This window comes from Salvelinus sp. IW2-2015, linkage group LG22, assembly GCF_002910315.2.
Source record: "Salvelinus sp. IW2-2015 linkage group LG22, ASM291031v2, whole genome shotgun sequence".
NCBI lineage: Eukaryota > Metazoa > Chordata > Actinopteri > Salmoniformes > Salmonidae > Salvelinus > Salvelinus sp. IW2-2015.
In genome coordinates, this window is record NC_036862.1 from 11,038,873 (window position 1) to 11,055,477 (window position 16,605).

Below are 16,605 nucleotides of genomic sequence, written 5' to 3' on the forward strand. Positions count from 1 at the left end.
TATTCTCTGTAATGCGGGAAGTTGAGGGTCAGTGAGGACTCCAGCTGGTTCTTCAGTTCTAGATGAAAGGCGTCGTAGATGACAGGATATGCACAGCTGGTTAAGCCTCCATCTTTTTTTCTGTTGGTGTCAGCTTGACATCAGCTCACGCATGGCCTCCTCTCAACAAGCCCCAAACTGAAACCACGGCACAAAGAGCAAAGTAAGTTCTTAAAAGCAGCCCTCCGTGAGCTCTATTTGTTTTTATTTTTTTTTATCGCATTGTGTTTTTTAATTCGTTACATACAGTTGAAGTTGGAAGTTTACATACACCTTAGCCAAATACATTTAAACTCAGTTTTTCCACAATTCCTGGGACAGTTTAATAAAACTATAGTTTGTTAACAAGAAATTTGTGGAGTGGTTGAAAAACGAGTCTTAATGACTCCAGCCTAAGTGTATGTAAACTTCCTATTTCAACTGTATGTCTTGTTAATATCAACGTTTTTTTATACACAGTAGGGATAGAAAGACACCACCCCTTTTCAAAATGTTCCCCTTTTTTTGTTTCCTTACAGCCTGAAATGAAAACACATCAAATCAGACTACACAAAGTAATCCACAATATCCAATTGAAAAAATGTATTAATTAACAAACTGAAAAATGTATTACAATTAAAACAGTGAACACCCCCTTGAGTTAATATTTGGTGGAACCACATTTTGCTTGAATTACAGCCATGAGTCTCTTTGAATACGACTCTACTAACTTTGCACAATATTTGCCCATTCTTCCTTGCCTAATTGTTCAGGCTCAGTCAAATGGTGACCGCTCATGGACTGCATTCTTGAAGTCTTTCCACAGATTCTCGATGGGATTTAGGTCGGACCTCTGACTAGGCCACTCAAGGACATTCACCTTCTTGTCCTTCAGCCACTGTACGGTTGCTTTGGCGGTGTGCTTTGGGTCATGTTGAAGCGTGAACCAGCTTCCCATTTTCAACTTCCTGGCAGAGGGCTGCAGGTTATCCTCAAGAATCCGTCGGCATTTTGCACTGTCCATTTTCCCTTCTATCCTGACAAGTGCTCCAGTACCTGTGGAAGTTAAACACCCCCACAACAGGATGCTGCTACCGCCTTATTTTACTGTAGGCATGGTGTTCTTTTGGTGGAAAGATGGTGTCGGGTTTTTGCCATACATATCGTTTTGCGTTCAGGCCAAAAAGTTAAATTTTGGTCTTATTTGACCACAGCACCTTTTGCCATTTGGCAAAACTCAAACAAGACTTGGATGTTGCTTTTTATGAGGAGTTTTTTTTTTCTTGTCACCCTCTCATAGAGGCCAGATTTGTGGAGCTTGTGATATTGTGGTCACATGCAGACATTGACCAGTCTTTGCCATAAAGGCCTGATGCTCCTTCAAAGTCACCATTGGCTTCTTAATGGCCTCTCTGATCAGTCTCCTTACCCGGTCATCCAGTTTGGAGGGACGGCCTGATCTATGCAGGGTCTGGGTGGTGCCAAAGGCCTTCCACTTCTTAATAATGGTCTTAACTGTGCTCTGAGGGATAGACAAAGCCTTTGAAATCTTTTTATATCCATCCCCTAACTATATCTCGTAGATCTTTTGAAAGTACCTTTCCTACCCATAGTGGATTCTTTGCTTTGAATTGCACTACTAAACAGTGGAGTCSTCTATGAACAACATGTTTTTATTCTGAACTAATTAAAGTCACTACAGATGGAAGCCAATTAGCTTGATTTGTGATCTGGAAGGTGGTTTGTTATACTTGCAATTCTAAGAGGGGGTGGGGTGTTCACTTATCAAAATAGGGAATTTACTGTTTTATTTTAATACATTAATACAGTTTTTGAGATGTTATTTTTGCACTTGGATATTGTGGGTTACTGTGTGTAAATAAAGCAGGAAAAAGTCTACTTTTAMGTGTTTTCAATTCAGACTGTAAGGCAACGAAAGGTGAACATTTTTGAAAGGGGGTGGTGACTTTCTATACCCACTGTATGTCTGTGGTTGCTCATGGCTTTTATTTAGTGGGCTATGGAATGGAGTGATGCCCAGCTCTGTCAGGGTGTATTGGGCAATACACACACACACAGTCGTCTGTCTTGCTGGAGGCATTTCTTCTGCTTGGCTTGAAGTGCTTGTCCTCTAACTCGCTCGATGGAGAAATGTCGTTTTACAAATTCATTCTACAATAACCCTGTTTACTCTGCCTCRCCTTCAAGTGAGACAGACTCCAACCCAATCCCATACAGAACTCTAAATAGATCTGAACAAAGTCGTTCTCTCTCTGGTTGTCTGCACTGAGTCTGTTCTCTATTATACTTCATACCACTTTTACGCTTGATCAGAATTCTAAATGTAAAAATAGAAAATGAAAATGTAAAAATAGCTAATAGCTAGAGACGCATGCACACTCTCTCTCTCTCGTACACAGACACACACAGACACACACAGACACCTTGAATGACTGTTCTCTCCAATTACAATTGCACCCTTATTCCTTGCCTTGCTGTCGTGTGCCAGATAAATATCATTGAGAGTTTCACACCTGAGCATTTCATTACTTTTGCTCGACAAGTGGTTCTGTTTATAGCTAAATCCCCACTTGATCACACATGTATATATAGCCTAGTTGACACTATTTTGAAAGAGGTTCAGTCCAGCCAAGTTAATAACCAAGGCAGACTTTTACATATTTTGCCTGATGTTAGCGCACAATAATAAAGTGCCCTGAATTTCAACAAGTACATGTTAGATTGAAAATGAACTCCTATTTCCTGGGCGTGTTCTCCTGGGCTATTTCATACCCACGGGACAATTTCAAAGTTTGCACTTAAGCTGCAAGTTGTCATCACTTCATACTTAGTTTTTCCTAGACTCTATATACAGACTGTTTCTCATCAACCCTCAGATGCTAGACTCTATATACAGACTGTTTCTCATCAACCCTCAGATGCTAGAGGCGAGGAATACAGACTATTTCTCAATCAACTTCAGATGGCTATGACTCTATATACAGACTGTTGCTTCTCTCTCAATCACGTCTCTCAGATGCTAGAACTCTATATACAGACTGTTTCTCATCAACCCTCAGATGCTAGATCTCTATATCAGATGTTTCTCATACAACCATGATGTTCTCGACTCATAACCCTCAGATGCTAGACTCTATATACACCGTACTGTTTCTTAATCACCCCGATGCTAGACTCTATATACAGACTGTTTCTTATCAACCTCAGATGCTAGACTCTATAACAGACTGAGTTTTCTTAATCAAACCCCAGAATGCTGATCTCTATACACAGACTGTTTCTTATCAAACCTCCAGATGCTGACTCTATATACAGACTTGTTTCTCTTCAACTCCTCAGATGCTAGAATTTCCTATATTACAGACTGTATTCTCATCAACCCTTCAGATGTGACTAATCGACTGTTCTATCAACTAGTCTACTACAAGACTGTTTCTCGCATCAACCCTCAGATGCTAGACTCTATATACAGACTGTTTCTCATCAACCCTCGGATGCTAGACTCTGTTTGCTGACTGTTTCTCTTCAATCATCAAGCTGGGAAGGCAGTGAATTCTGTATGTGGCACATGGAGCTCCAAAATGCATTTACAGCGGATAGTCTAAAACGGCTTGTTTGTACCGATGTGGCCCTCCAGCTATGAGACTAGTGTGTACGGTATTGTAGAGTACATCAGAAGTACAACTGAATCTTGCCCATGAAAAGCTTTTGTGGCTGTGCATAGCTCTGCCAAAGATGTCCGGGGAAGGGAGTGGAACAAATATTAATTAATTGGCAAGTGTTCCATTCCAACTTTGGAATGCACTTCAAAGACTAGGGCTCATGTGTTGAACAATTAGTGCCTAAAGTGAAATAGGTTGAGAGAGCACACACTTGAGGATGACTGCTGCGCTTGTCGGAGAAAGGCAGAACACACGCGGCTGTTGTTATTGTTGTTGGAAAAGCCTTCAGGAGGCACGAATTTGCTCGCTACATGGATCATTTAACGCCACTGAAGCGGCAGCGACTTACAGCGCTTATATTGAGTTATTGGTTAACTAAATATGCATGTGGGTAATAGAAGGATTTGTTTTGGAGATGACTGTTTTACATAGTTTTGTAATGGAATTTGAGAAGGAGGTCAAAGTTGAGGAAAGTTTGTATACTGGTATTACAGCTGCCCTATGCTATTTGACAAAGAACAACATTCCATACAGAATTAACCCAATTATACAAAATATTTAAAGGTCAAAACATTTAGGATACTAATGCATGTGATGATTTACATTGATTCCCTAGAATGTAGGGAGAAATGATCTACTTCACTGTATAGAGAGAATGGCTTAGCTGTAGTCTCTTTTTCAGCCAGAGCCAGTTCCGTCTTTCTGGCAGTCAAGAGGTTACTCCAATTTCCCTACCATTAGCCTACTGTTCCTGCTTCGTGTTTCCCTGCCTGTACCTCTGACCCAGCTGTCCCATGTCCCTGGCCTCTCTCTCTGGCTGTGGCTCAGAGTGGCTCTGTGCAACCATCACACCTGGGTTCAAATACAATTTGAAATAATTTCAAATACTGTATCTGTGCTTGATTGAGCTTGCATGAGGCAATGGCACCAATAGAAAAGTCTAAAGGTGCAAACCCCGCCCACATGGCATTCCAGGCAGGCTAAAGCAAATGCTCAAAGTATTTGAACGATTTTGAATAGTATTTGAACCCAGGTGTTGTTACCATAGAACTGTTTTAGCTGGGCGTTGGCACACATATATTCCAGGGATCTGAAGAAAAAGGTCAGCCACGTAATCTACAGTCTGGGCAACTGACTGACGTGTGTCACATAATTGGTCACATGACCTTTGATCCCTCCTCGGTCCACTCCCTGTCCAGTGGTGCCAGCTGTCGCTTTAGTGTGAAATAGAAACAGGCCAAAACCAAACATCTCTCTCCCTCTCTCTCTCTAAATCCTCAGTGCACGCTCTTCATCATAACTCACTCACTTCCCTCTTGCTCTCTATGTCTCTCTTTCTCTATGTCTCGATTCTCTTTCTTTCTTTCTCTCTCGCTCAGTATAGACTCTCCACTCTGGGGTCAATCTCCTCTTACGCCTGACAGACCCTTTCTAGACTTGTTGGCTTCTCAGATGACTATTGGTCTTCTCCCTTCTGCTCAATGAAAACTCTTTCCCTGAAACCTCATCAGAGCAGAGAGTGATTACTACTCTAGGGCTGGAGGGACTACTGCGAAACCTCACAACATTATTTATTTTTTAAATATATGAATATACATAAATCACTTTTGATTTGCCTAACATGTTTTAAGTGCATATGTTTTTAACAGTTTAATATTTAAGCCATAACTATATATTTTGGTGGTTTGTCGAGCTGGCAGATAAGCTCCAACTGATTTAGACAGCCTTCAGGAAATTAGCCAGATATATCTTCCACAATTCGTAATGGACATTCCAGGAGCGGTATTAGTATGTCAGGTTTTAGGTAGCCATTTGATTTAGTCCACATTTGTCAAACTCTGCATGTTTTCTCTCCTCCCTTGTACTTGATTGATGAATTAAGGTCACTGATTAGTAAGGAACTCCCCTCACCTGGTTGTCTAGGACTTAATTGAAAGGAAAAAACAAAAACAAGCAGACACTAGGTCCTCCATGGAATGAGTTTGACACCTCTGATTTAGTCCTACAACTATTCCAAAACAACTGGAACTGAGGATCATGAAGCATGTTGATCCATTCTGTTTCTACCCATTCTGTTTCTACACATTCTGTTTCTACACATTCTGTTTCTACACATTCTATTTCTACACATTCTATTTCTACATGTTCAATGCTGGTGACCTCGATTGCCCTGTGGTGCATTTTGCTTGTCTTTTGGAATGCACAGAGTAACACTAACAGGTATAAGCTTGATATAACAGACAGGTTATCAACTGATTTCATGCGAGTATACACTGCAAACACAACACACAGTGTAATGGAGAAAGCCAGTATGGTCCTGTGCATGTATTTTCATCTCGGCAAGCTAAGTTACCATGCGTAGCGTTGCCTTTCAACTGTAAGTCACATTGTAAGCTTCACAAGATAACAGAGAATGATGAAAGATGATCAAACGCATCTCATTTCAGCTAGCTACAATCCGAAAAGAGATCAGATATATTTGGATTTTAACTATGCCCTCTCTATTTGTCTGTGGAGTTTCACCATAGTGTTTCCAGAAAATAAAGTAGCATTCTATCATTGATCGTCTCCTTATGTGTGACTTAGCCTAACATTTTTTTTTTTTATCCCAACAGCTGTGCCATTTGAAAGATTGAGAAATTGTGTCAACAGTTATTTACAGGAAAGGCAACCAGGAAGGCAGGGATCAGACTTTGCAGGCCAAACCACTGGGGTAGGACCAGTGACTAGTGACTCCCCGGCCTGGCCTGTTATGTGAAGCCAGGGAAGATAGAGTGTCCCATGTCTCTGAGTGAGGGAGCTATTCCAAGAGCCCCACGATACGGTTTCATCTTTGTAATGTTCAAATACCAAGGCTGTCTCATGAACTGAGTTCTAATTCGGAGCCCCTTCTCAGACAGTGTTACATGCCAGTGGATGCGTGTTAAAAGGAGTTGTCTCTTTCCGGGAATTGCACTTTATGAGAGCGAGTACGAGTGGGGGAATTGAGGGCGTCAGTCATAGGGTGTCAAGGTGCTCTTGGTCGGTTCCTAATTGAAATGTAATCCGTGAATATCGCCTAGCTGTAGCCATTATATGTGCTGTTACATTTTGGATCTTGAGTGGCGCAGCGGTCTAGGGCACTGCATCTCAGTGCTAGAGGCATCACTACAGACCTGGGTTCGATCCCGGGCTGTATCACAACCGGCCGTGTTCGGGAGTCCTTATTGGTATGTAACTGTTATGAAAGTTGAATTGTCAATTTAGTTTTTTATATTTAAACGCCACTTTAAATGTGTACATGACACTGCAACAAAATTTCCCCATGGGGACAATAACGTCAGTTAAGTACGTATGTAAATATTGCAACTTAAAGCCCTGTATTTGTCAATTAATGGACAATTGCCTTGATAAAATCTGTCTTGTACTCAATAGGAGCCTTTTGACATGATCCATTCTGTTGATTGATGATTATGACAAAGCTGTGAATTGTTTTCTTGGATTGATCCTCTCTTTAGGTCTTTGAGAACTGCGGTGCATATGATACCATTTGCAAACGAGCGCTTTTAACCATTTGCTCTGCATAGAGAGAGGTAGTATTATGCACCTCACGTCAGCGCCAATTAAGCCAGTGCATACTGGAGCCCCTTAAGTGTGATTTTTCACAGAGGGAGCGTGAAATCCCGAGGATTAGATCCAAATTACACCAAATCTATATTCAGACCTTAAACCTAGCAACTGCTCTTATACCTCCCCATGCGTATGAGTCAATATTCCCCACACGTCTTTCTTGAAGCCCCTCACTACCATACAAGTATATCTGCTCTGCTCTCTGGTGACACCCTGGATGAATGTTCTGACAGGTTCTATTGACAGCTTTCCAGCAGATTCACTGGATGGATATTCTCAAGTCTTTTCATGTTGGTAACTCCGTGTGTATTGTGGTTAGCTACGGTGGAAACTGACAGTATTTTTAGACACTGTTTCTTCTCAGATATCTGATTGCACTAATGGTGTTCACACCAGTGGTATCACACCGAAGTGTGAATGTCTGAGCCAGGTGTGTGTACAGTACGTGGTTCCAGAGCGAGACGGGACTCAACATGTGATTAGGAACTAAAGTGTCTTAAATGATTTCTGTACTGTTGTGAGTGATCGTAAAATGCTCGTTAAATTGTGAGGCGACACGTTTTCCTATTTGAAATAGTATTAATAGCAAACACCCTTTAATAGTTGACCTTTGCCTGAAAAAAAAAATTGCCATTTGTCTTAATGTTCTGTCCGGTGTATAGGAGGTCATACAAGGTGAAGTCTTATCTTCTTCCTCTGCCCAGGGATGTATTCATTACAGCAAACCGTAGCAAAATGTTTAACAACGGAAAACATTTTGCAACAAAAACGAGAGTTTCTATTGGGAAAATTCCGACAGGTCCCTCCCCGTTTCATCCTGTTTGCGTTCCTTTGTCCCAGTGAATACATCCCAGGACTGTGTTCTTTAATAAGACAGCATAGCCCTGTCGAATAGACTGAATCATGGGACAGTCATGACCCAGTCTGGCTCCATGAATGAAAACAACAGAACTATTAAGCAAAGAGGACAGTGGGACTGTCATGTGGAAAGAGAAAAGGACTCTATGGGCTTTTGTGTTCATTCTTGGCTTGGATTTCAAACCAATGAATATGCTGTTGAGTGCTTGTCACAGACGTGTGTTATGATGGAGTATCCAATAAGCAACAGACACCCATGTAAAGATGAAGCTCTAGTCTGCCTTATGTTGATCAAGATAGGAGTGCAGCTGATGTGCTGTTTACATAAATTCATATTAAAACTGCTGATCCTTTGGTCTACCTCCTTCTCACGATGTGGTATGCGTTGGCCAGATTCATAATCCTCACTCTTAGTACCGTAACTGTGGCGTCCTTGAAATAACCCATGGGTCAATCATGTGAATTATCTTTCATTTAAGAAGAGTGGCCTCATTGTCTGACACCCACACATCCAAAATACATTAGTTACAGTCCACAGTTACAAATACTTTTTTCTTAAAATACAAAAAACTCTCCAAACCTCTTCTCGTTATTTAAAATGGGTGGAGGACAGAATTGAAGAGAATCAGATTATGCTAATTGATATTCTAAATTTGCACATCCCATGCCGTAGGCAAGGCCAATTTCTATTAAATTATTTAAGATAACCCAAACTTTTTTTTGTCTATCTAAGCATACTTTTAGATTGCACTACTTGAGTTCTTCTTAGCAGACTACCTCCAGAGGACAGAGTCCTTCACTTATTTCTCTCAACATTGTTTCCTAAAACTTGATGATAACTATCTTCAAAATAGTCACTCAACTGGCAAACAGGTTACCTTACAACTGGCAAAACCATGGCGAATAAAAAAAAAGCAACCTTTATTTAACTAGGCAAGTCAGTTAAGAATAAATTCTTATTTACAATGACAGCCTACCGGTGACCAGTGGGTTAACTGCCTTGTTCAGGGGCAGAATTACATTTTTACCTTGTCAGCTCAGGGATTCAATCCAGCAACCTTTTGGTTACTGGCCCAACGCTCTAACCACTAGGCTACCTGCCACCCCTAAATAGCCAGATAAATACTTGAGTATTATAATATGAGTCCCAAGTTCACCTCAACATAGCCCACATGCAGTAAACAAGTTGCTGTAGTTGAAGAAAACAATAGATTTTCTTGTACTGTAATGTCGTTTCCTAAAGTCTGAGAAAGACCTTCTGGCATGTCCAGAATCTTGGCTGTAGCTGTGGGCCAATCTGTGCCATTATAGTGATTTCCAATGTGATCATTAGCATGGTAGAATAGATAGGTAGCTATTTTGGTAAGACATTAATGCCATATATACAGTATGTCTTATGTGCATTTTAGTGTAATTTCACTATGTGTGGATGGCCTTATCGCCTTCCCAAGCCCTCCCCAGCTGACTCTTTCTAGGACTGTCCCCAAGACAAGCCCTCTCCAGCTGACTCTTTCTAGGACTATCCCCAAGACAAGCCCTCTCCAGCTGACTCTTTCTAGGACTATCCCCAAGAACAAGCCCTCTCCAGCTGACTCTTTCTAGACTATCCCAAGACAAGCCCTCTCCAGCTGACTTTTTCTAGGACTATCCCCAAGACAAGCCTCTCTCCAGCTGACTCTTTTAGGACTATCCCAAGACAAGCCCTCTCCAGCTGACTCTTTCTAGGACTATCCCCAAGACAAGCCCTCTCCAGCTGACTCTTTCTAGGACTATCCCCAAGACAAGCCCTCTCCAGCTGACTCTTTCTAGGACTATCCCCAAGACAAGCCCTCATCCAGCTGTACTCCTTTCTAGGACTAATCCCAAGACATAGCCCGTCCCAGCTGACTCTTTCTAGGACATCCCCAGAACAAGACCTCTCCAGCTGACTTATTCTAGGACTATTCCCCAAGACAAGCCCTCCAGCGAACTCTTTCTAGGACTACCCCCGAGAACAAGCCTCTCCAGCTGACTCTTTCTTAGGACTATCCCCAAGACAGCCCTCTCTAGCTATTTGAGACCTTTCTAAGGACTATCCCCAAGACAAGCCCTCTCCAGGTGACTCTTTCTAGGACTATCCCCAAGACAAGACCTCTCTCACAACTGTTCCAAGGTCATCCATTTTCTTGCTGCCTTGACAGCTCCGTGGTACTGATATGGGTCAGGGTGTTAGAGCATGTGCACTCTACGCAATTTCTCTGACCTCACAAGTGCCACTGTAAAAAATCGAATCTATTTTTGGTCTCTGTGGATTTCCTGATTGGTGTAAATTTAGACTCTGGTTCACCTGCATTAATTGGAAAGGAGATCCGGAAAATCTAATCGGTTTTGATAACGAACCCAATTTTATTGACATACTATGGTGTCAAGACATGCGCCTACCATAGAAATTCTAATTTGACATGTACCACTTGATTTCTTGCATGTCATTGTCCATCATCCCTCAAATCCATCTTTACCAAGGGCATCTCTCATTTAGCCACACACTCATTGTTGTGGTTATTATTAATCAATGATGTAATGCACGCTAAACAGTGATTTCAACACTAGACTGTAGTGTTGCTTCGTCTTCTGTCTTACCACATAATAGACAGTCACGGTACCCATGAGTCCATTATTAGAGAGCAGTGAATGGAGACGATATACCCACACACATTCCAGCTTGCTTGTTTAGTCCATTTGTCATTGTACAAAGCCGTAGATACCCGTGTGTTCACAGTAACTCAGTGAATTGAATCAGTTTGTTTGTCTGTTTTTAACAAGTAGTGTACTTGGATGAATGTGAATACACTATTATGGTAGTCTATTGTATAACCATTGGGCTAAAAGGAAAGATTCATCCATTTTGAATGTTATATTGTTTTTGTCCATCTCTGAGCGATGTTCTATCGATTCCCGGGGTCATTTCATGATTTCATGACGTTGCACTGTGATAAGTCTCTCTCACTACACTGGAAGTTAATAGGAATATGACTTTTAGATTGCGAAACAATTCTATCATACATGTCAGATTTCAGTACTGGCCAATGTCATAATGTTGGAGGTTGTCTTCTCTCGAATGAGCCATTGATCATTTTCTTTGCGAAATTCCTACCTCGGGAAATGTGTAATTTAACAGAGGGTTGACCACATCTCTCCTATTTGTCTACCTCTTCAGTCCAGGGTGCATTGCATGGTGCCGTTACATGTCCATTGCGAATGTCAGACTTCACTCTGCGAGGCACATTGATCTGCAGGTTGAACATGGTGAGATTGTCGGCTCCTAAATTAGTGCAGTTTGTTTAGGCGATTTTACCTGCTGATATTGACTTTGGTATTTTTGTTTGTAGCTACGTTTGCTTGTTTGCGTACTTGCTTGCCAGCCAGCATTGCATTGTGGGTTTTGTAGTCGACTTTAGCTGCAACTGATTTCCACAACAATTTTCAAGTTGCTACCAACCTTATTATAATGACAAAATGAAACATTTGCTCACAAAAATATTGTTTTCACGTTAAAGGAATAAGTGGTTTGGGGTGGATTCTTCCTTTTTAAGATTGGTCCTAATAAGTATAAACCGTCTTTTTAACAAACTCGGTTACAGTCTTATCATATCCATATACAGTGCATTATTTTAGGGTCCTCATTTGCATCACTAAGTAGAGGAATTTTAATATTTGCTTGAATTATGGTGAAWTTTTTTTCCTTCAAAATGTCTACTTAAGGAAGTTTTGTCACATGGAGGGGGGTGTATCTGAAACAATTAAATTAAATATCTATGGATTATCTTAGAATATCATTAAAGGCACACGTGAATGTTTCATTTCGGAGTCTCTCTGAATATAAATACCATTCTTTCTCCATAGCCTCGGTTTCTATATTAAACCAGCATCTATCGATTCAATAGACTTGAGTATGGAATGGAAATTAAATCCTCATTGAGTAGCTAGCTGATTGTTATCATGCAGATGGATGGTGGGAAGATTGAATGGCAGATAATTGCTTGTTCCTGTGTGCATCTGGCTCTTAGGCCTGGGCCTATTCTCTGGTTCTCCAAGGGCAGATTTGTACTGTAGCCTCTTGTCCTGGTTCTGAAGTGACTCAGAGTGGTTCTTTGTGTTCTTAGGGTTTTTCAGAGGGAACCGAGTCTAATGGTGAGTCTAATATGTTCTTGTTTATTACCCTCTACGATCATGCAGCAAAACCCTATTAAGATCTTGGAGAGTGCCTTATCTTTCACATTCCTTGTTCTGCTCAGGATGGCCTATGTAAAGTATGTATGGATTGAATGCGATATGCTGAATAACCAAGTACGCAGTGTAGAAATGCTTGTAATATGTATTTTTTTGTAATTTAACTAGGCAAGTCAGTTAAGGACAAATTCTTATTTACAATGACGGCCTACCCCAGCCAAACCTGGACGACGCTGGGCCAATTGTGCACCGCTCTACGGGACTCCCAATCACGGCCGGATGTGATACAGCCTGGATTCGAACTGTAGTTCGGACTGTAGTGACGCCTCTAGCACTGAAATGCAGTGCCTTAAACCGCTGCAACACTCGGGACCCCATGTTTGATTCAGATGTTGTCAGTGACATCTTGGAAGAAAGCATTTTATTTCACTGGAAGTGGGTTTGTGTATACTGAACAAAAATATAAATGCAACATGCAACAATTTCTAATATTTTACAGTTCATATAAGGAGTTACAGTTAATATGAGGACATTGAAGTCAATTTAAATAAATATATAAATTCATTAGGCCCTAATCTATGGATTTCAAATGACTGGGAATACAGATATGCATCTGTTGATCACAGATACCTTAAAAAAAGGTATGGGTGTGGAAATATGTCAGTATCTGGTGTGACACGTCGATCCAGAGCATCCCAAACATGCTCAATGGGTGACATGTCTGGTGAGTATGCAGGCCATGAAAGAACTGGGACATTTTCAGCTTCCAGGAATTGTGTATATATCCTTGTGACATGGGGTCGTGCATTATCATGCTGAAACATGAGGCGATGGCAGCGGATGAATGGCACGACAATGGGCCTCAGGATCTCGTCACGGTACCTCTGTGCACAACATTGGACGATAAAATGCAATTGTGTTTGTTGTCTGTAGCTTATGCCTGCCCATACCATAACCCCACTGCCACCATGGGGCACTCTGTTCACAACATTGACATCAGCCAACCGCTCGCCCACACGACGCAATACGCGTGGTCTGCGGTTGTGTGGCTGGTTGGACGTACTGCCAAATTCTCTAAAACGATGTTGGACGCGGCTTATGGTAGAGAAATTAAGATTCAATTCTCTGGCAACAGCTCTGGTGGACATTTCTGCAGTTAGCATGCCAATTGCACTTCCCTCAAAACTTGAGACTGTGGCATTGTGCTGTGTGACAACACTCTATATTTTAGAGTGGCCTTTTATTGTCCACAGCACAAGGTGCACCTGTGTAATGAGCATACTGTTTAATCAGCTTCTTGATATGCCACACCTGTCAGGTGGATGGATTATCTTGGCGAAGGAGAAATGCTCACTAACAGGGATGTGAAAAAAAATGTTGCTAAACTTTTTATGCATAAGGAACATTTCTGGGCACAAACATGGGACAAACACTTTGCATGTTGCGTATATATTTTTGTTCAGTGTATTTTGGCATTTTGAAAATGTATTTTGAAGTTTGAGGAGGCATATACATGCTTTTGTTCTTATCATATTGTTATCTGTCATCTATTTAGCCATATTTTATAGCATACTGCACTTTTATGCGATCCTAACTCAGAAAGCATGTTCCGAGTTACGTAACCTAGAGTTAACTTCACCATATCAATTTGCAACCTCATCCATAATCCAAAGGAAAAACATTAGCTAGCTCTCTCATGTCCAACTAGACTACGTTCAGACTCTCTGACTGCCTCTGCACTGTCCCAGGCAGTGGGGATCCAGAGGAGGAAACAGGAGTAGGATGGATCTTCACTCAGTATCCAAAACATTAAGATGAAGGGGGAGACAGGTTAAACATGTTTTTTTTAATGCCTTGAGACAATTGAGACATGGATTGTGTATGTGTGTCATTGAGGGTGAATGGGCAAGACAAAACATTTAAGTGTCTTTGAACAGGGTATGGTAGTAAGTGCCAGACGCAAAGGTTTGTGTCAAGAATTGCAACGCTGCTGGGTTTTTCACGCTTAACAGTTCCCCGTGTGTTCCAAGACTGGTCCACCACCCAATGGACATCCAGCTAACTTGACACAACTGTGGGATGCATTGGCGTCAATGTGGGCCAGAATCCCTGTGGAATGCTTTCGACACCTTGTAGTTCATGTCCTGATGTATTGAGGCTGTTCTGAGGGCAAAGGGGGTGGGGGTAACTCAATATTAGGATGCTGTTCCTAATGTTTGGTGACCTCAGTGTAGGTGTTCACTATGTCAGTGATTAAACCTCTCTGTGTGTGTGTGCTGCTGTGGATCCGGGTTGGTAGGGCATCCCTCCCTACACACTCCAGGGTGACTGCACGTTCCCAGCTATGATGAGATTACGTAACAACAACGTTGCGGAACCTTAATAGTTGGTAAACCCAGCTTACCGTGGATTATTTTACGCAGCCCCCCCCCCCCCCCCCCCCCCCCCCCCCCCCCGCCCCCCCTCAGGGGGGGGGGGGCGGACCCGGGTGGTGAATGATGCCGTAAACACGAAAGCCAGATGGGACAGGCCTAAGCTGCTTAGAGTCACATTAATCATGGGGCTAAGTTGCCATCAACGGTGTGGCATCTCATGCTAGAAGGGGTACACAGTACTCACACTCCCATGTCAGTAAAATGCTAGAGAGAGGGAAAGGGAGCAGCGCAGAGTGGTGGTAGGTACAATCAAGATACTGTATTAGTGTGTGAAAGAGAGATAGAGAGGGACAAAAGAGACCGTATTACGCTCATCCTCATGCTACCAAGATATTAGACACAACAGTGTGGGAATTACATGGTGGGTGTCACGCTAGAAGGATGAAGACCTTAGGGAATGGACATAATCAATAATGTTTTGTCAATAGCAATCTGTTCTGATTTTTGGTTGGAGATTGAACGTTGAAAAAAATCCAATGAAATGTCCTGTGACTCCAGTCCTCCATTCATTCCACAAATAGACAGCAGACATGGGACATCAAATCACATCGTGTTTTTATGTACCGACTTCGTTGCATAAACACATGAGCTATACCCATGTTATGAAATGTTATCTTTAAAACGTGTTTTTTTTTATGTGCACACCTGCTCTGAGAGCTTTCGCCATGGAAAAGCTTCAATACCCACGAGAGTTCGTTGCATGAATGGATTTACCTACATCAATGTTCAATAACGAGGCAGTAGCACTTCACAAAGGGAAGTAATCACGCATTTATTTATTCGTGTTTTTGACATGCCGTGCAATCACACATCCCTGTCGTCAAGCTTCCCAAAAGCAGTATAGGAAATACTGGGGTTCACAGTACAACTGACCGATGTAAAGACCACTATAGTCTATACTACTATAGCCCGCTAGATTTTTAGCACTTTTAATGGTCTGTGTTTATAGTGACTGAGCTGCCGGAGAGTATCGTAGTCTTTGAAGGTAGGGTGATGACAACCAGTCCCCTCTCCCCTCATTAAATATGCAGCTTGCTTTTGATGGTATTCATTTGAATACAAATGTCCTCCTGATGAAAAGCTCTCATTGCCTGGGTTAAAATGTTACCGCAGTAATAGTAACACACTCATTATCCTGGATCTATTGGAGGTGGAATGTCCTCAAGCAGACATTTTGATTGAAAATCAACAATCTGTATTGGAATTAGTGAACACATTAACGCGCTAGTGTAATGAAATATCTTATCAGTCAATAGAATTAATCAATTAATTAATCAATAAATGTTTGAGTGTTATTTCTTAATTTTCTCTCATAAAGCCATAGGGTCTAGATTAGGGGTGTCAAACTCATTCCATGCAGGGCCTGGTGTCTGCAGGATTTGGGTTTTTCCCTTTCAATGAAGCCTTAGACAACCAGGTGTGGGGAGTTCCTTACTAATTAATGACCTTAATTCATCAATCAAGTACAAGAGAGGAGCGAAAACCCGCAGACACTCGGCCCTCCGTGGAATGAGTTTGACACCTGTGGTCTAGATGATATTTTGTGTGTATCAAAATCCCCCAGTGCTGCTGTTCAATGTTACATAGAATACCTATTGCTAGCTAGCTACATTGCTTGGTTGTTGTAAGTGAAAAGGTTGAAGTGTAAGGGGTGCGTATCTGGTGGCAGGGAAGTCAGACGCAGGAGAGCAGAACTTGATAATAGCCGCAGCAGTTTAATAGTAAAACCAACGGCATAAGAAATACAAAGTATGGGCACAATAACCCGACGCGCACCAGTCAAACATAATGTA

General features: G+C 41.7%; 1 protein-coding gene across 2 annotated transcripts in view; it reads left to right on the plus strand.

The window, feature by feature from the left end:
- Positions 1-16,605, plus strand: part of igsf11 (immunoglobulin superfamily member 11) — a 106,485-nt gene that overhangs the window by 57,047 nt on the left and 32,833 nt on the right. The window contains exon 1 of one of the 2 annotated variants that reach the window (XM_070434030.1): positions 6,651-6,910. The exons of the other annotated variant lie outside the window; for it this stretch is intronic. The gene's annotated coding sequence lies outside the window, so the exon portion shown is untranslated. Of the gene's footprint in view, positions 1-6,650; positions 6,911-16,605 lie in introns of those variants that run through there. 2 annotated transcript variants of the gene reach the window in all.